This window comes from Aulonocara sp. 'chitande type north' Nkhata Bay, linkage group LG18 (assembly GCF_057382095.1).
Source record: "Aulonocara sp. 'chitande type north' Nkhata Bay isolate Kocher_YH1m ecotype deep benthic linkage group LG18, A_spYH_male_GT1.1, whole genome shotgun sequence".
In the NCBI taxonomy this organism is placed as follows: Eukaryota; Metazoa; Chordata; class Actinopteri; order Cichliformes; family Cichlidae; genus Aulonocara; species Aulonocara sp. 'chitande type north' Nkhata Bay.
The window spans coordinates 27,695,707-27,715,238 of NC_141361.1; the positions used below are offsets into that span (position 1 = coordinate 27,695,707).

General features: G+C 41.3%; 1 protein-coding gene across 3 annotated transcripts in view; it reads left to right on the forward strand.

Moving 5' to 3' along the window:
- The first annotated feature begins 4,187 nt into the window (after window positions 1–4,187).
- The window catches only part of LOC147308835 (disabled homolog 1-like), a 52,934-nt gene continuing 37,589 nt past the window's right edge, over window positions 4,188–19,532 (forward strand). For 2 of the 3 annotated variants that reach the window (XM_086272414.1, XM_086272416.1), the window contains exon 1: window positions 4,188–4,633. The gene's annotated coding sequence lies outside the window, so the exon portion shown is untranslated. Of the gene's footprint in view, window positions 4,634–4,668; window positions 5,541–19,532 lie in introns of those variants that run through there. The other variant, XM_086272415.1, reaches the window with a different exon arrangement.

Consider the following 19,532-nt stretch of genomic DNA (forward strand, 5'->3'; position numbering starts at 1 on the left):
TATCAGTATCTGAATTTTAAAATAAAAAAATACTATCAGTTTTATTGTCTTTCACTGCTGATATTTGCTTTTTTTTAATGGTATGTACTGGTTGTATTATTACGGTGGACCCTATTTTTTAACATCTTGTTTCTGTAAAAATGAATGTTTTTGTTTGCTTAAAAATCTACAGCTTTATACTGTGAATTCCAATGTGCACAACCCCAAAAGATGTAGTTTTACTCAAATAATACCGTAAAATCTAAGTTTTTCAGACATTTTCAACATTACAATATGTAATTGTAAAATGTATGCATATTTATTTGTTTTCACAGAAAATATTTATAATTTCAACATTTTATTACAGTAAAAAACAAAGTTTTATCCAGTCTCACAATTAACGGTTATTCAATCTATTTAATACAGTAAAAGGAAGTTTTTGGTTTTACGCTCCATTACCGTTGGAATTTGACGGTGTTTTGCTGTATATTTTACTGACTTTTTTTACAGTGTGGGTTGCTTTTTTCCATATGCTTTGGCTCATTATTCACTTTTGTGACATGCTGTCTGATCACTTTTGAATCTGGGTTGCTTTTTTCCATATGCTTTGGCTCATTATCCACTTTTGTGACATGCTGTCTGATCACTTTTGAATCTGAGCAGAGAGTGCAGCACTGTACACTTCACAATTCATCCCGCTACTTCTATCATCAATCACATCATTAGCAGCCATATATTCCCATGCCATATTACTGCCTCCACCATGTTTGACAGATGACGCGCTATACTTAAAATCACGAGTTGTTTCTCACCGTCTCCATGCTTTTGTCTTCCTATCATTTTGGTTATGCATAAATAAAAGTATGGTTTCATCTTTCCACAACTGTGTCAGCTCTTTGGATGTTTCTTTTAGATTTTGCTTTTCATTTCAAAAATGTACCAAATTCTTGATTTGACAGTCTGTGTATAAAAAAAGCTGTAATTTTTATAAACCCACTTCAATTAAAGTTCAAAGTCTCGCCTTCAATCCCACCATGGTTTTATGATTCAAAATCCACCATGAAAGCGTGCAGAGGCAAAACTAGAAAAAAAGGTGCCTTTGAGCAAAAAGCTATTGACCTAACTACAATAGCAGTGCAGTCCCAGCTCATATACACAATAAATGATAGTCACATTGAACAACTTGCTCATTTCCTTCAATAATAAATATGAGCACTACCACAGGTGTTCTGTCTCAGTCCCCTGAGAAGTGTGCCCCCTAGACCCACAGCCGATGGAGTACATCATGATTACCCGTGGTACCGGAAATGAAGTGGCCCGGGGTGAGAGCGATAAAAGGAGTGGAACTTCTCAGCAGTCGGAGTAGTCAGAGTCAGGGGTCACATGTCATTTATCGATGTCAGGCTTTGCCCCGCCGTGCCTCTCTGAATGCTAATCGCTCACGCTCTGCTGTGACAATACGATTAGACTTGATTAAAACAGTCTATTAGCATAGAACCCACAGGCTGGGCAAACATCCTTCTTTCCTGGAAATCATGCTCACTCTGAGTGTCGAAACTGCAACTGACTGGACGTGCACTTATTGTTCGTGTTTTTGGCAACCTTCATGCCCAGAATCAGAGGCAAATCAGCACTGTGTTGGTACAATAACCTTTTTCTTTGTCCTTGAAATACACATCGTGACCCCGAAGCTGCCGCTCTGACTCAAACAGGGAACTAATTATTGATCAGCTTTCATGCCGAGGTTTTGCAAGGTAGCCACCAGTTACCCATCTCCCCTTAGGGAGCTGACTAATCATTTGCCAGGGTGCGGCGATGAGAATTTTGACTTAACTAATCTCTGGATTGAATGGAGATTAACTGCCACGTGGGGTGACGGCTCTCCTCTTTGTCTTTTTTGTCTGGACGGGGATCTGTTCTCCTTATCTTATCACCCTGCCTCATTTCTCCGGGGCAGTTCCCTGCCGTTATCAATTTGGCTCCATCTACATGGAAATCAAAGCCTTTCCAGAAGTGGAATACGATTAGGGAGGGGGGAAAAGTCTAATCTTTCCCCTTTTGGTTCATGCCACCAAAAAACCTACGATGAACCGAACAAATGAACAACAACAAACACTTCCTGTTATTCTTAATTTAGGGACTGTGTGCGTATTTGCCTAAAGAGAGCCTGTGGAGAGGGGTTTATTAATGCTGACTGGTTGACAGTGGTTGGGAACAGGGAACTGGGGAATTGACAATGGCTGCAGTGGACCCTTTAATCATTTGTAACTCTCAGTTTCACTTCGGCTCTTTATATAACTTCACTCTTCTCTGTGGATGACTGAAGGGTCATCAATAAGACAAACAATAGTTGCCCACAGACCAGTTGTACCACATATTTTTGACATTGCCCCCATCTGATAACATGTGCTCGCTGCAGGTGGACATTCAACCCACAGCTGCCAATGTACTGAACCATAATTTCCCCTTTACAGTGGAGGTGGATGAATGGGTGAACAAGGTGGCACAAAAGTGACGAGTTCCTGCATAACTCACGAAGCATTTCAACTGCGAGGCTTCTTTTTGTCTCTGGGCCTTGGAAATGAGGATTAACTCTCGCCTCACAGGACACAGCTGCCTGATTCCACTCCTGACACTGACCTCCTTTGTTTCTTTTTAATGACCAAAGAGTAGAGGACTGTGTGTGTGTGTTTGTGTGCTTGTTTGTGTGTGTGTCCAGTAGCAGGGGTGTCCGATAAAGAGCGGGAGGTTTACAGAGGGGATTAAAACCCAAACAGCAGCTTCCCTCCCTGGTAAACAAAAGTACATGGGGATGTGCAGTGTGTGTGTGTGTGTGTGTGTGTGTGTGTGTATGTGTGTGTGCGCCACCGCTCGTGACACCAGACAAAAAGAGGAAGACTGAGTCCATCTGTGAAAGCAGCAGGATTAAGCTGTGCTCAAGCCAGGAGCTACACGTCAATCAACCGCTAAGTGTTTGTGCGTGTTCTTGTGCCAATGTGCATATATGTGTGTGTGTGTGTGTGTGTGTGTGTGTGTGTGTGTGTGTGTGTGTGTGTGTGTCACATGCACAACTGTACACCCACATACATGTGCTCTTCTGATCCCACAGCGAGGACCCCAACTTTGCTGAATTCGTTCATAATCTGTGGGATGGAGCGAAGCCAGCGATACGTCCGTCACCCAACATAAAAAAAGAGAGAAACTTTATTTTTTGTGAAATGTGTGAAGTTGGCACCCGAGCATGAATCGTATGTGGCTGACATCTCCTTCATACTGTAATGTGGGATGAAGACGATGCTTTAAAGTGCTTCAAAAACAAGTTTGACAACAAGAGGGCCGACAAAGTACCGAAATAATAATAATAAAAAACATAAATTCATTCTGCAGGAATGTTCTACATCATTAGTGTACAGTCAGTCCCCCCAACACAGGTCACCCCCTCTCAATGGTTGCTGGTGCTCTGTCTCTCTTTGAGAAGCTTGTTGTCTCCTTGTCAGGACCCCCGACTGTTTGCCCATAATGCACCAGCACTCCTGCATGGCACCCTGTGAGGGGTGGTGGTGGAGGGCAAGTCAGAAGCCTTCAATGCGCGGGCCACAAAGACCAAAGGTAGGCGTGTGCTTGGAGAGGTGGGGGGCTTGACCTGGATGTTCCTCAATAAAAGGACCTTGAAGGCAGGGGATCATTACGCCTGCATGAGCCGGTGCGTGAACCTGGCTTTCTCCCCTTGACAATCTTAAGGGGTAAATTAAAATCAATACAGCCTATGATGAGGCGACTGCAGTGAGACAGGGGTGAGGGAAGGTAGGAGGTGGGGGAAAGAGGGAGAGAGAGTGAGCTTGGACTTGATGGATGGCTGGTTAAAGGGGGATGATCAATTACCCTGATGGATTGCTTTTTGGGGATCTCTGAAATGAGACAGATCTCTGCTCTTTAAAGGCAAATTCAGAAGGAATGGAGGCTCCACTCCAGTTTGCATGAGAGCCCTGCAAGGCAGGAATATTATTCACTTACATCTTTGTTGTTGTGAGAAGTGGCAACTGGTCCCTCCTCCTCTCCAGAATCCTTTATTTTTCGAAAATGTTTAATCCCCTTCGTCCCCTCCCCCCTCCACACATTCTCCCTCCAACGGATCCCCTCTCTACATTATTCTCTGTGCATTTTAATTTTTTTTTTCCTTCTTCTGTCACCGGGGGCCCAGTTTTTCCCCGCCTACTCTCCTCATTTAAGCTTGAAACTAGAATACTGGAGCCAAGAAATAGTTAATCTCTCCGGCTGCTGCTATGATTGGCCGCTGTATTCAGCGCTTCAGCCTCCTTGAATGAGAAATAGGGGTAACCAAGCAACTTCAGTGCTGGGGAGAAGAAGATAAAAAAAGCAAAAAGATGATAGGGCTTTACGGGATTTTCACAATGATGGAAGAATTTTGAAGCTGTTAACAGAAGAAAGAAAAAAAGAGGAAGAGGCAATGTGATTTCACCTTGAGTGTCCGGCAAATGGAATTAACAAATGGATTTTCTTAAACGCGCTTCCTCCCTCTCTCTCCCTCTCTCGCTCGTTGAGGGGGGGGAATAGAGCGCTCAAATGAAGGAGACACAGATGTGGATTAAAACGCACAAATGGGACACTTCAGAAAAGCATCCACTGAGAAAAGGTGAGTAACATCTCAGCTTTTCTTTCTTTTTTTGAGGGGTGTGGGATGAAGAGGTGCTTCAGCATTAAACTGTGAAACTACAGAGCTGTTTAAGGATGCAAGGCAGCTCAGCGACATGTCAAGATTTATGGATGGGATGCGTTGAACGAAAATGGGTTGCGAACCAGTCCGCTGTGGATGACCGGAATACAAACACACACAGAGTGAAAAAAAAAGAAAGAAAGAAAAAGGGAAAGAGAAACAAATGTGATCATGAAGCTGTGAACCTGATCGTCGGTGCTGCTTTGATGGATTTGAACGTGGAGTCCTCTGAAGCGCAAACGCCGGTCGCCTGTCAAATAACCCGCTGTCCCACGTCAAATTGCGCATAAATTACAAAGTGACGTTTGGGTTTTGATTGTTTTTAAACGATTTCAGCGGGTTAGCTGCTCATAGGGGCTTTTGGCTGTAGGATTTCGTGTAAAGGAACAAGTGTGAGAACAGGCGAAATCTTTTTTTCTCTGCCCAACACGTCTGTTGCTCTCTCCCCCCTCCACAATATTCAAATGAAGAGATGTTCTGCTGCAACAGCAGTAAGTCATCCTCAAACGAGTGCGTGTTAGCCCGCTCCGATGCTGAGCGAATGGATGAATGATGACGCATATGTTGATAAATGTATTGATTTCAGTGCGGAAGCGGTCAGGGAATGCTCCGCGGGCTGCAGTAGTAGGGGCTGAGTACCTGTGGATGAACGGTTGGATGGGAGCGCACAGCGCACAACGGCGCCGGTCTGTCCGGCAGCGGTGAGCAAAAATGTGCCAGAAACCAGTGCGTGGGCCTTCAGTGTGAGTCCTCCGGTCAGCAGCGACGTTCGTGGGTCAGTGTGGAGGTGGAAGCATTCCAGTTAGTCTTGGAAGACGTGGATGAGGTGGGTGGGTGGGGGGTAGCGTGAGACACGACTTCCATTTGCGTCATTTAAACATTTTTATTTTATTTTTTATGTTGATTTTTAATATATGTCTGGATTTGTAGGACTTACTTGCGTTGTATAAGAATGGCTAAACTTTGGTTATTTTATTTTTTAAAAGTCTGTTATCATTCTTGGTTCTATATTTAAAGATAACCCTAAACAGCAAGGTCCATCCCTAGTCCAGAGGCATTTCTTAATTAATTAAAAAGAGCCAAATATTGACAAAAATATAGTTTTTTCTGTTAAATCATTCAATAGAACTGGCTACTGTCCTGGCTGTTTATTATTTTGTTTTTCCCAATCATAACCTCTCAAACCCAACCCCCCTCCCCCTTTGGGTAAAATTGAATTGGAGCCAGTGTTACCAGTTCAAATGCAAAGTTCATTACTGGACCATATGTCAGTCATGATGCTCTGTGTTTTCTACATGGGTGCTTGTATGAGAGCAGCCGTAAATGATGGGAAATGAGCACTGTAGTGGAAATGTAGTAACACAGCAGCCATCAGCTACAGATCAGGGTGCTGCTGAAACACTGTGGCTCACCTGCATCTTGTTCATGCCGTGGTTTGGTGGGATAAAAGCGAAGGTCTGGGGCTAGGATTCTCATGCTGGTGCCAAAGTTCACTGGCGATTTCTGCAAGTCGCCCAAACTATCCTTCGTAATCTCCTTAGTGAGGATGCTCTGCAACAGAGCCTAAGCTGTGCTCAGTAGGTCGATCGTGGGATGGATGTGTTACCACTCTCACACACACATGCTATAATTTCCGGTTGTCACCCCCAGACATTTCTTTGCAGCCCAGTGTGAATTGTGGTGCTTAAGATAGAGCTCAACAAAACACTAGAGAGCATTAACTTCTCCAGTAAGGCCTTCTTTGTTGAGACTCCCAGTGGAATCAAGGCGCTTCATTTAGCTCCTGAAAGCGAAAGCAGCCGGTGCATATGGTGGATATAGCTTATCTAATTAAGACCATAATGAATTTTCCCCTTTTGCATTTGGAGGAAAGGTGGTTTGGGTATTTCTTCTCTGTGTTAACTCTTCACGATTGCATTGCAACAGTGTTGGAGCATTTTCAGCCTGTTGTTGTTTTGCACTTCTTAAATCTTTGGGCTTTTTCACCCCTTTGCCGTACCGTGCACACTCTGCTTCTCTTCTTTTGTTTCTGCTGGAAGCCTGGTGGATTATCGCATTTGTAGTTTCTCTTCATCTCGCAGCGGCATTCCCTCAACATGAACTACCAAGTGCTCTGAGGTAATACGTCTAACAAACAGGGCCTCGTACTGACACTAATGCAGTTTCAGACTCAGACACATGACTCCCGGAGTGGCCTGAATCTTTTATAAAAAAAGTAGCTTTAATGAGCAAGATTGTGCCTGAGTTCTGATTTTTGCTGGCGGCCTTATCACATTTAGTCTGTTCATTAATAAAGATGTGGCCCCTGGCAGAGGCAGGTCAGAGGTGACCTCGCTTGCAGGAGTTGAACAAAAGGGGGGAGATTGCTCCGATAACGGTGTATTGTAAAAAGCTGAATGATGCACACGTCCCCCCCCCCCCCCCCCCCCCCAACCCGCCACCCTCCTGGGAGTGTAATCACCATGACAGGTGCAGGGAGAGTTGGGGCAACTTAATGTGTCAGAAGCAAGAACTCAGACTACTTGGTGTGAAATCAAAGAGCAAAAAAAAAAAAAACGGCCTTCCATTTTACAGAGTGCCATGTGCTGCACTAGGTTTTGGGATGAGTAACTTTGTTGAGTTTACATCAGCAAACTGGCACCATCTTGAAGTAATCCAACACAACCCCCCATTAAATTGTTTTGTTTTCTGCTATTTTGATGAACAAACAAAGTGTTAAATACTAAACTTTAAAGGTATTGGAAGGAATAGCAAGTATAAGCTGGTTGTCACATTACACCGTGGAATCTGTCAGTATCACACATTTGACCTGACAATATGTCCATTTTTGCTGTGGTCAGTTTGTGGAAAGCACACAAACTTTGAGGGGAGGACACATTTTGTGATTTTCTTGGGTCAGAGTTTTCATGTTGTTGTTTCTGTATTAAAAAATCATACAATATTAGGCATTTAAACTGGACTTTTATTAAAAAGTTGAAGGTAATAGCTTTGATTTGAATCAGTTCTTCACTACCCAACCAAAGCCATTTGGTAGCTAGGTCTCACTGTTACCCTGTGGTTGATTCTTTGTTGACAGAATGGTTTTTGTTGAGCCATAAACCAGAGGAAGTATGGCTTTGTTGTGTTGTCTGCTAAAACTGATCACACAAAGACTTTATCCCTGAAAAACAGAGGTGTATGTTTGTCATGACTGACTTGTGTGATGCTGAGGGATGTATAGGCTTGCTAAATCACAACAAGCAACCTTATGGAGATCCCAGAAACTTTCCTTACCTGGTTGATCGAGCATGCATAAGGACTTAAATGGAGAGCAGTCAGTTTGATATTGATGCAGTTCATTTTTCTTCTCACTTTTACACCACCTTGCTCACTATTCCTCTGGTTACCTGTTGGAAAATCTTGCAAAAGAAATCTGTTTGTCTTTTAAAATATATACAGAACTTCTGGCCTTTTTTTTAAATTATATCAGTGATACATCAGTGGAATTGGTTCTCTGTTGTTTTTGTGGCTTTTATAAAAGTGACATTATTAAAGCACTGAGAATACCTTAATTTCACTGCTCATAATACACAATAATTATCACTTGTTTAAATTCACATTTTAATTACAAGGTGTAATAGATGGTGTTCATTTCTAAATTTACATTTAGAAACACCATTGATAACTATGGAGACAACCAACCCCAGTTGGTGTTCACAACGTGTCATTGATGGTTAATTACTTTGTGATACAATTGACTGCAAAAATGAAAAGGATACCCATGTTTAGCTAGCACCATAAGCTCTGATTTAACAAAGGAATAGTTATTGAAAGCTATTCAATGATCAGCAATTCATGCAAGAGCAAAAAGTGTAACAACAAACCCTGGTCTACCCTACTAGCTGTTTGGCTAATGAGGAACTTGGATAGCACCACAAAGTAGTGCCTTCCTTTTTTGTTTTATAGTTGCAGAGTTGAGAGTTGCATATGGTCACTAATATACATTCATTCCATCCATCATTGTGACTAACAAAGAGCAAAGCACAAGTACTGAAGTCTTCATTCCCGCGCCGGATAAACTTCTGTGCTAACAAGCTAGTGTGCAGCCAGTGGAGCCAAGCTAAAGCTAGCTGTTGCTGTTTGGTTTGAGTCTTTATGCTAAGCTGAGCTCACAGGCTGCTGGCTGTGGCATCTCATGCAGTTTAAGGTCATGTTGCCCTTATTGATTTTTTCATCTAACTCTCAGCATGAAAGCTGTTTTTAACGTCCTCTAGGACAGCCGTCCTGCTAAGAACCAAAATATCAGGCTTGGACAGACTTCACATCAGCAATATCATGGTAACAGGACTCGCTTATTGAACAATCTCTCAGTAGCATCAGCAAGCAGTCATACAGAATATAAAATGCGAAACTGGAAAATGTTCAAATGAAAATACTCTTTTTGGACCTGTTTCAGTATAAAAATTGGAAATAGTCCACACTTTACATCTTCCACAGGACAGAGGCTGTACTGCCTTGCAAGTTTCTGTCTCTCGCTTCATAAAGAGTATCTGAATGGAAAAGCTAATTCTGTTTATGCCTTATTAATACATATGTTAAATTGTTTCCAATTTAGCTATTATATCCAAAATTAAAGAAAGGCTGAAGATATTAAGCAAATAAATCCACTCACATTTACAAACAATCAAACTTATAAACTTCTCCATCCAAAACTATCTCATTGTGATTTAGACAATTGTAGATAAATATGTACATTCTGCAAAAACAGCAATCGAGTACTGCTTTCCTAACCTCTTGTCACTTATCACACTGATCCTTTTGAGCTGATAATGAGGCAGTGACCCTAACAGTATAAACAGTTTCACTGGACTCAGATGGGGAAGTGAATTACCAGTCAGTCATACAGTTATTTCCATTGTGCAGAGGCGGGTGGCTAGTAATCCCTGTGCCTTGACCTGTAACATCTGGTGAGTGAGTGAAGTGTTCAGTGTGAAGCCAGCAGTGTCAGCCTGCCTCCTCTGTTCAACCGGGGCAGCCATCACTGCCCGCTTCACTTCCAGAGGACTGGGCAACTTCAATGCATCAATGACACCAGCCATCACAAGGGACATGTAGCATGCCAAACCAATGATTCATTAGGACTCAATTAGCTGGGAGGCATGGGGCGCCCTGCCATATGCCTCGAGGTTCAACAGCAATCTGTACCCACTTCCCGTTACTATAATCTCAACTGTATTTTGGCACTGTAAAGTCTGTACATGTGTGCTGTATCAGTGGTGTACAGTAGCAGCACAAGGGCTGCAGTCTGCTCTTTTCCGCAGAGGCATCGTCTTTGTGCTATTAAAACAAGTCAGTAGCAGAGTTTTAGCAGCTCTGTTTCCAGCCGCCCAGCTTTTGAGCTGGAAATGAGTCACAATGACCTTCAGCTCAACTCATGTTGCGCCAGTTGGCACCGTATGAAATACTCATCCATCTACTGAAGTATGAGACTGTGGAGCTCCAGATACTGTAAATCTTAGGAGGTAAGAAAGGCCCTCGCTCAGTATCGACTTCTCTTCCCTTGCCAAGAGGCGGCAGACAAGATCTATCCGCCCTCAAATCTAGTTTGTCTTCTTATCTGTGCCAAGGTAAAGGACCCCCTCACCTCATTCCACATGCCCCTGCCACTTAATCAAAGTGTTCCATAAACAGAAATAAATGAAATCAGATAGGAGCAGGAGGCAACCCCTTCGGGGTAAAAAAAAATCCATTAATCATCAACACTTTTGAGATTTGAAAAGCAAATGCTCATAATTTTCTCTATTTTACATTGATTTGTAGAAATTTTAGGTCAGACGTCCTTGAAGGAACGGCTGAAGCAGGTGTAGGGCTTTCTTTAGCGTATATATTTAAAGTGAAACCTCCCATGCACATAAGGAAATTAATGTCGGTCACACGCCTCCCTCCCTCCATATCTCCAGCATTTTCCGGCATATGATGGGACGGCTTAGCTGCTCATCCAAATCACATTTGATTGGATAAATTTATATGTAGGGCAGTGAAAGCAGGATGAGTCACTGAAAACACTTAACAAGAAAGGGATTTTGGTAAGGCAGTGTTCTCCATACAAACAGGTTTGCATCTCACGTGAACATCTTTAGCGGAAACCGGCCATCGTTCAGGAGGTTTTGTTGGTTTGGCTTTTGAATTTTCACATTTTAATTTGTGGAGCCTTTTTTTTTGGAGCAAGAAATAGAAAATGAATGCACGTTTTTGCGCATTAAAGGCCTAACGTTTCAATAATACCAGCAATGAGTGAGGATACAGGCAAAGTAAGTCAAGTCGGAGCCACTCTGCCCCAGTTGTAAGCACGTGCAGCCACCCAACTGCACTCCTCCAGCGTTTTCACCGCATTACCCAGAAACGCTGCGTTCGCGTGACCCAATTTATCAGTCTCTCCTCCCCATTCATCTGCTCTCACAGATGCACTACAGGAGGCTCCATAAGAGCATCCATCACCTCAGAGTAGTGAGATCCTTCAGTTTCATCCCGCTGGCCCGTTCTACAACCCTGTTCCCAACAGGCAGGACAGCGGGTCCATATGTGGCTGGCGATTATAACAGAGTGCCAGGCTGGCAGCAGCAGCCTCGTGTTTCAGTCTGTAAAATATGTAATCAAATATAAGCTTAGCCATGTTTTTCTTCCACTGACAGTCAATTTAAATATTGTCTCTGCCACATCTCCTTACTGCTGTACTTCTTCAGCCCCCTGGAGATAATTGGGCTGTTTAGTTCAGCCCGGAGGAGATATCAGATTAAGTTTTCATGTGATTTCATCTCCCTCAGATTCATGTCTTTTTTTTTGTTGTTTTCCCCAGTGCTGCCATTTCAATCATTTACAATTTTGGAGTATCTGAGAAGCTAATTTTTTTCAATTCACGAAAAAGGAGAACTTTATGCCTCTTATGGGAGGCTGTAGTTTGTGTTTCCAATACTCGGGATGCCCTCATTGGTATAAAAAAGGGAATCCTCACACATCTAAAGAAGTTTCAGCAGCAAAGGCTACGCTACAGCATAACCTTCAGGATTCACCGGAAAGCTGGTGTATTAGACTGCATTAGTATCTTTTTGTAGCGGATAAACTGACTACTGAGTGTAGAATGTCTTTCATGTGGCCAAGCTGCTACACCGTAAAGATGTAGAAAAGCATAAACAGCATAAATAGATGCTGTAAAACTGCTGTAGCTCTTGCTGAGATCAAGAGAAATCTTCAAAAACCCAAAGTTCTCATTCTACCCTTAAAAAACAAAAAAAAAAGACAGAATTTATATTCATGCGATCGAAAGTGCGGGGAATGAGAGTACCACCTGAGTTATGCTTTTATTTTATCAGCGTACCGCGTCTTTTAATAACCAAGTCTGCTAAATTAAAAGATGCTGGTGCAGAACGTCTCGTAGCAGCGCCTGCAGGGAAGAGCCTCTGTATTTTTTATTTTTTTTGATGTGGAGTTGCACCGAGCAGCGAGCATCTGGCACAGCGGCGGCGGTCAGCATGACGCCTTCTGACGAGACCCTTTAGATCACTTCTCATCAGAGCGTCGCAGTTGGAGACCACCCTGATACTTTGCTCTAATCAGCCGTCAAGTGTCATATTCAGAAGGCTTCACTCAGGCTTGTATCCAGCCTCCACTTTTGGTTTATACAAAACAACACCGAAGGAGCAGCTCCTTGGAGAGAGAGACGACACTTGTGTTGCTTGTGTGTGCATGATGTTTTTTTTGGGGGGGTGTTTTCGCGATCTGTGCGAGATCCTGACCTTGCGACGCCATTGTAATGAGAGGCAGTGGAATATTTCACTTATCACTAGCAGCATGATTAGCTGCCAATGGGCTGTGCCTGACGTGGTTTAATCCTCCCAGTCTCCAGAGTGCGATAACATATGAGATGACAACAGTTTCACACCCAGTTTCACACCTCCCGTGGTTCCATACGTCGCAGCAGCCTAATCACTCATGTGAGATTAATGAGAGACGTTGAGGTGTGGTGGGAGATTCACTAATTACACCCGCGCATGCTGTAATGTAGTCGGGGGACTGGAGAGTTTGTGTGTCCGAGTGTATGTGTGTGGGTTTCTTAAGCTCTTTTTAATGTACAGTTTTATGAGATACCTGTTACTCCTTAGTGGGCGAGGATGAGCTACAACAAAGGTGACCTCGAGAGGAAAGAAGAAATGGCTGTGTGGGGAAGTGGAGTAACAAAGTCAAATCACTGCAAAATATCTTTAAACCTGGAACGTTAACAAGTTGTAGTGTAGAATTATTAAAGGTGCAGTTAGTCATTTTTTCGAGGGGGGGTTATTTCGATGAAAAAAGATTGTTGCACTGATGAATATGTGTGTAATTACGCCTTCAACAATCTGATGCATTCACATAGAAAATGCACAGGAGCGAGTGCAGGTTCCTAGCATATTTGAAGTGGCTAGGAAGGACATCTACCTTCTAATCACATTTCACATATGTGGTTGTTAGCAACATATGTGGTACGCAAAGGAGAAGAAAAGTGTTGTATCACTTGTAGGGACATAAAATTCATGTCTGCGTGAAGGTTCATAGCTACATTTTATTGTTAGAGACGGAGTTCCCTTTAGCAAAGAAGCAAAAAATGCAAAGAAAATGAAAAGAAAAAGAGACAACACCAATAGCATCACACACTCAAGTGTGCATAAACATGTTTGTTTATACCCATACTGTCGCACTTACTTATTGTGAGCAGATTAGATTAGATTAGACACATGACTGTTCAGGCTCTGGACTAGATTATAAATAATAAACTGAATATAAGTTAACATTATGCCGGCTAATTTTATGCTCAAATGTCCTAAAATCACACTTTCCCTCTGATAAATTTAGAGTTTATTTACTAACCATCAGATTCCAATCTTAGATCTACTTCAAAGGCAGTTTTGCTAATGCTGGCTAACAGCAGCAAAAACAGCAATGCTTACCAACAGAAAAGTTCAACATATCCTCATCAACTCACCTCAGTATTGCTGTTATTGGTCAGAACTGAGCTTCACTGACTAATCAACTCATGTATGAATCTTTTACAAAGGTTCATAACCTCTTTCAGTGTAAATAAAGGTGGCTGTTTCCCACCCAGCATTGATAGTGGACTGACAGCCTACATAACAGGAAAAACCTCAAAGGCAAATCTGGTCGGTCTCTTTGCTATCTCAGTACACACATTACAGACAAATGGCAGCCAGAGGTTTTGATTTAACTGATTTCATTTAAGTGTTGATATTATTCAAATAAACTCATTACAAAAAGTAAGGACATTTGTGTGTTGTTACAGCGATTATTATGTTGCTGTAATGATTGTTCAGCAGAGTTGAATATGTGGGCTGAATAACTGACCTGGAAAACTTCTCCGTTATCCAGGTCATGATTGTTTAAGGAGCTTGGAAAGACAGAGTATGGACTACTTTAAGTTTCTTGAAGATGTTTTTTTACCTCTCATCCAAGAGGCTATGTCAGTTCTAAAACCAAATGGTGGATCTTCCGAGATCTTTAAATCCTGGGACTGTCTACCATTTGGTTTCAGAACTGAGGAAGCCCCTCGAGTGAGAGGTGAAACATCTTCAGGAAACTTAAAGAGGTCTAGACGCTTTCTTTCCAAGCTCCTCAATCTGCTGCTGAACCCACAGATGCATTACAAATGTGGCACAATTTAAGTGGAAATAAACAGGCATTCCAACACAGTAAGATTTATCGCCAACAAACATTGTTACAACAAAGAAATAATCCACCAAACTCAATTTCCTTATTTTTTGTGCTAAGTTAAAGTAAAAATATAGTGTGTACAAAATGTATTTTTATACCAACAGAAAGAAACACACCAGCTGGTTGCAGTCATCATGGAGAAGTCGTAATTTAACGTTTTTGATCTCTCTTGTCTGACTAAACCATACTATAGATAGGAATATGCATTTGAATTAGGAGGGGTAAGAAAATAAAACTTAGTTGACTGCAATCTGCAATCTACTGACATATATTGGTGAAACTTTACACACTGTAATCACAGGAATCTTTTGGGCAGTAGATTTGGAGGAGCAATCAAATTAATTGCGGCACTTTTAAAGCAGAACAAGGAATGTTTCAGAATCAGAATTCAGTTCCACCAGCTTGATGTGCCATAAAAGTGACGCGTTCGTGTGGAAGTGATTCGTAGTATTTGTGTTGGTAAGAAATACCAGACCTTCAAACTCAATACCAATACACAAGAAAACACCCAACACTGCTTTTCAGACTACAAAGTGGAAAATGACACAACGAATGACATCAATGATAAAATCTAATCTAATTATTAAAAAATCAAATCAATCCCAGACTTAAGGAGAAATCACTTTTTAGACACAAATAATTGTATTATCCTGTTAAGTCACACTTTCTGTTAATGTTATAGACAGGCAGGACTGATACAATTTACTGCCCAGCTCCCATTTTATCATTGCTCTTTTATTATTAACCAAAGCTGCTAGCATCTATCTGAATGATAACCTAACTGGCAGCTAATAAGGCTATGCTAATAGCACTGGTCTTTTGTTTGCTACTGGGAATTTCAGACCTGCTCAGTTTTTGTTTTCTACATTGATTTCTGCTATGAAATTCAATTTAAGCTTGCGTGTCATGTTTTTGAGATACATATCAATGACATTTTGACACTTTTGAATATTAACATATATGGAAGTTTAGCAATTTCCCTCCAAAATTGTTGAAATGTGTTTAATCTAAAAGCAGAGCAGAAGATGACACTAGAGATCCGTTAAAACATATTTCTGTCAATTTGACTGAAAATAAAATTAGGTCAGCGTGCTAAAAAATGTTTGAGGCACTTGCTTTTGTCCTTGTACTGCACATCCTTCTCTCGTTGCAAGCACCAGCGGTAGCCACCTCATCATACTCGGATCAAATGTTCACTGATATCGTTTTTTTCGTCGTGCTTATATCTGAATGAAATCTTTCCCCGCGTTCATTGCTGACATCGCCCAGGTTTGGTGAAAAAACGTTGAGATGAGAATGTAAGAAGTGGCATTCTGGGACTCATTAGCTGGTACACGTTCAGCATGCTATCACAAGCTCAGCGTATCTCTCTGCTCTGTGATTACCAAGAAAATTCTGGGTAACCTGCACAAATGTTTCCCATGTTTCTTTTCTTTTGAACTCATCATGAAGAATCAGTTCACACATTTCAGTAAAAACAAACACTTTCCTTAATTTTGATGTCACTTTTCTCGAGATCAAAGTTTTTTTCTTAAATGCTGAAACACATCGCCGTTTCTGTCCAGTCATCCGAGCTGTCTAACACTTGGATTATCATAACTAAACAACTGAACTTTGCACTGTTGGTCAGATGATTAACATCTGATTACCTAATCAGATGTTAATTTTTAGAATCAGCTGGAATCTGAGTAGCATTTTTTTACCACCCTGGTTTGCATATAAAAATTGTATTTCACTTGCTTCGCTTTCAGCAGCTTAGATAAGCCAAATCAGCATTTAGATTGAGATTTCATCTTGCATCCAGCAAATGAAAGTCCAACAAATACCCTTTTCTAGCTCTATTTCTGTTCTCCACCACTCGAAATGGCAAGTTGCTACCTGTTTCTTTCTTTGTGGTCCGCTTGATGCTGAGACATTAGAGTATAGTGGGATTTTCCAAGCGCACCTCTGTGCTGTAACTAAAAATTGCACTATGGCTGTTTTCACACATGAACTTCGGAGGTCAAGATATTGTTTGGAGTAGTCCTTTCTCAAATCTAAGATACCTTCTCACTCCTGAACATACCTCCTTTTGTTGTGGCTCCTGGTTGACTATTCAGACATGTTCTCACATAAAACTCCTTCTGGTAATATAAAATTTGGGGCTATGGCGCATGTGTGAAAATGGCTTGTGAGAACGGTGAGAGTGGAGCAAAAAGATAAACCGTTTAAATCTCAGTAAAGCTGACAGAGCAGCAGGTTTAGCCGATAATTCTCTGCAGGCAGAGCTCTATGAGAAACCCACCTTCACAATATTATTTAATGGTATTTTTGAAATGTAGACAATACTACTTCGTGACTAATATTATTAATCTACACATGTTAGAGATCTGAAGAAACTTTCAACAAATCTTTCACACATCTGTTGATCATTTATTTAGATCTATACAAGGACGTACAAATAATATTCCACATTACTACAAATCACTTCCACACGAATGCGTCACTTTTATGGCCGAACATGAAGATGGTGAAAAGGAATTCTGGTTAAACATTTCTTTCTTCTTTAAAAGAAAGTGCCACAATTTATTTTGGTGCCCCTCCAAATTTCCTGCCCAAAAGATTCCTGTGATTGAAGTGTGTAAAGGTTTCACCGCTATTGCAGTCAACTAATTTCCGTTTTCTTACCCCTCCTAATTCAAATGCATAATCCTAGCTATGGTGTCTTCTATAGGACACCCATTTTAAAATGTATTCCACTACAGATTACAGATTACATGCCCCAAAATGTATTTTGTAATGTATTCCGTTATGTTACTCAATGAGAGTAACATATTCTGAATACTTTGGATTACTTAACATATTATCATGCTTTTTACAACTACATGAATGTACTATTGCTGTGTGATTTATTACTATTACTGAAGGCTATTCGCCATACAAATACTAGATTTTTAAATCTTAATATAAAATGAGTAACAGTAGTGTGGACACAGCGATCTCGTATACAAAACTATTCTGTACGTATATAAAACAGGTCCGCGGCTCTGAACCGTAGTAAAGGGACCTCTGGCTAATACCTCGGGTTCGTGTCGGGCTCGTAGCTGAAAAATAGCTTTACTTTGTTGTCTGGGTCAACTTTGCTAGCAAGAGACAGGGAGAGGCGTTGAAAGGCTGCTCCAACGGAGCTTATTGTTTCAGAGGAAAACTCGAACACAGCGTACAGTCGAGTCTTAATAGCTTACTTACAACTGGGCTACACTGCCCATGAGGCTACATTATTTAGGGCTATGCCTGTAACACTCTGCCTATTGCCTTCATATAAAATAATTTTTTGAACAATAATTTAAAAAAATATTTCTTCACATCATTATGCGGGCTGCAAGTAGAGATGACATGGGCCGCGAGATTGAGATCCAGGCATTAGAGCCTCTTAATGCGTGTTTTGTTTGGGTTTTCATCCGGCGTGGAATTACCAAAAATAGAAAGGGGACAGCCTAACATATGAAACAGGAAAAGACCGCCGTGTAATCCCTTTATTTCAACAAAGTAACTGTATTCTGAATACCACCTTTTTAAACGGTAACTGTAATGGAATACAGTTACTCATATTTTGTATTTTAAATATGTAACGGCGGTACATGTATTCCGCTACTCCCCAACACTGAGGACAAGCAAGTTTAAGTTAGCCAAGGGAGCTTAAAAACATTAAATTAATGCTACTCCATAATGACTGAGGTCAGCCGGTGTGTTCCTATCACTGCTGGTGTAAAAAATACATTTGATTCATGTTTTTTTGCCATTTCAATTTCCCCCGCAAAAGTCTCAAAAATGGTGTTGAATATTTTCTTGGGTATTCGTATTGACTTTGAAGTTCTGTTACTGTGCCAAACCTAATGGAGCCAGAACTATTGTGTTCTTTAAAATCCTAACCATAAGTGCAATATTGTGCCCATCTCAACTTAGGCTTTAGCAAAATGTTGTGACAGCAAGTAGAAACACTAAAAACTTTCATCTCAAGATGGATGTTTTGGGTTTCCCCTCAAGTTCATTAATGTTTTCTTGCAGACCACAGGTAAGGCTTTTGTGCTTGATCATGAGCACTTTAATCTCTGCTACACAGGACTGTTGTTGGGAGTACTCCTCATATACCTGTCAATGATTCTGCATTAAACGTGCGTCTTTTAAGATGCGAATAGTAAGAACAACAAACCGTGAAACTAATTCACTGTCAAGTTTCATGAAGAGGCTGCTTGTGTATCTTAATTATACCCATGACCCATGTGTAATTAAAGAGGACACCTTTTGGCTATTTATTTAGTTCAAAGAGAACACAGAGGGAAGAGGGGGGAAAGCCCTAATTGTCTCATTAATTACTCTCCACATGAAATAATGACCAAACCAAGGTATCCACAGCTCTTTTGTAACTGACAAAAGAGAGCAGAGGAGGGGTGGCAGCAAAATAAAACATGCTTTAACCTCTTTTCACAAACAGGCATTGTGTTGGAAGAGAGGGAGACAAAGAAAAAGAGGGCAAATGAGATCAGGGGCAGGAGGGAGGAGAAAAAAAGAGGTAAATACGCAATTGAAAGAATAAAAAAGGCTGAGATTGAAAATTATAAATACAGAGCAAATCAAAGAGAGGGAAGCGAGACAGAAGGAGAAAATATTGGCTGTGAGGTATCGTGGTGTTTGTCCAGGCTTTCTGGACTCTGCCCAGTTCTCTCTCCCACCAACATGGTAAATAGGCTGTTTTAACACACTGTTCAGGCACTGAGACACAAACAAACCAAATCAACACTAAATTAAAGACTCCTCGGGGAGACCACAGACTAACATCAGAGGGGGTGCTTTGGAAAGCCAGATTCAGCAATTAAGTGTTCCAAGAGAGGTCCTGGAGTCTCGCGCCAGTTTCCAGACCTGCTATATTGCCATGGCTGTAATTAGATGAATAAAAGAGGAAATGTAGTGTAGCTTGTTTTCTTGCTTTTGTTTACTGCTACCATTGGGAGCAAGTGACACTTTATTAGCCTGAATATGTCTTTTATTGAGGCAGTAGAGGCCTAAGAAATGAAAACTTCCCAAATAAACCCCATGAATA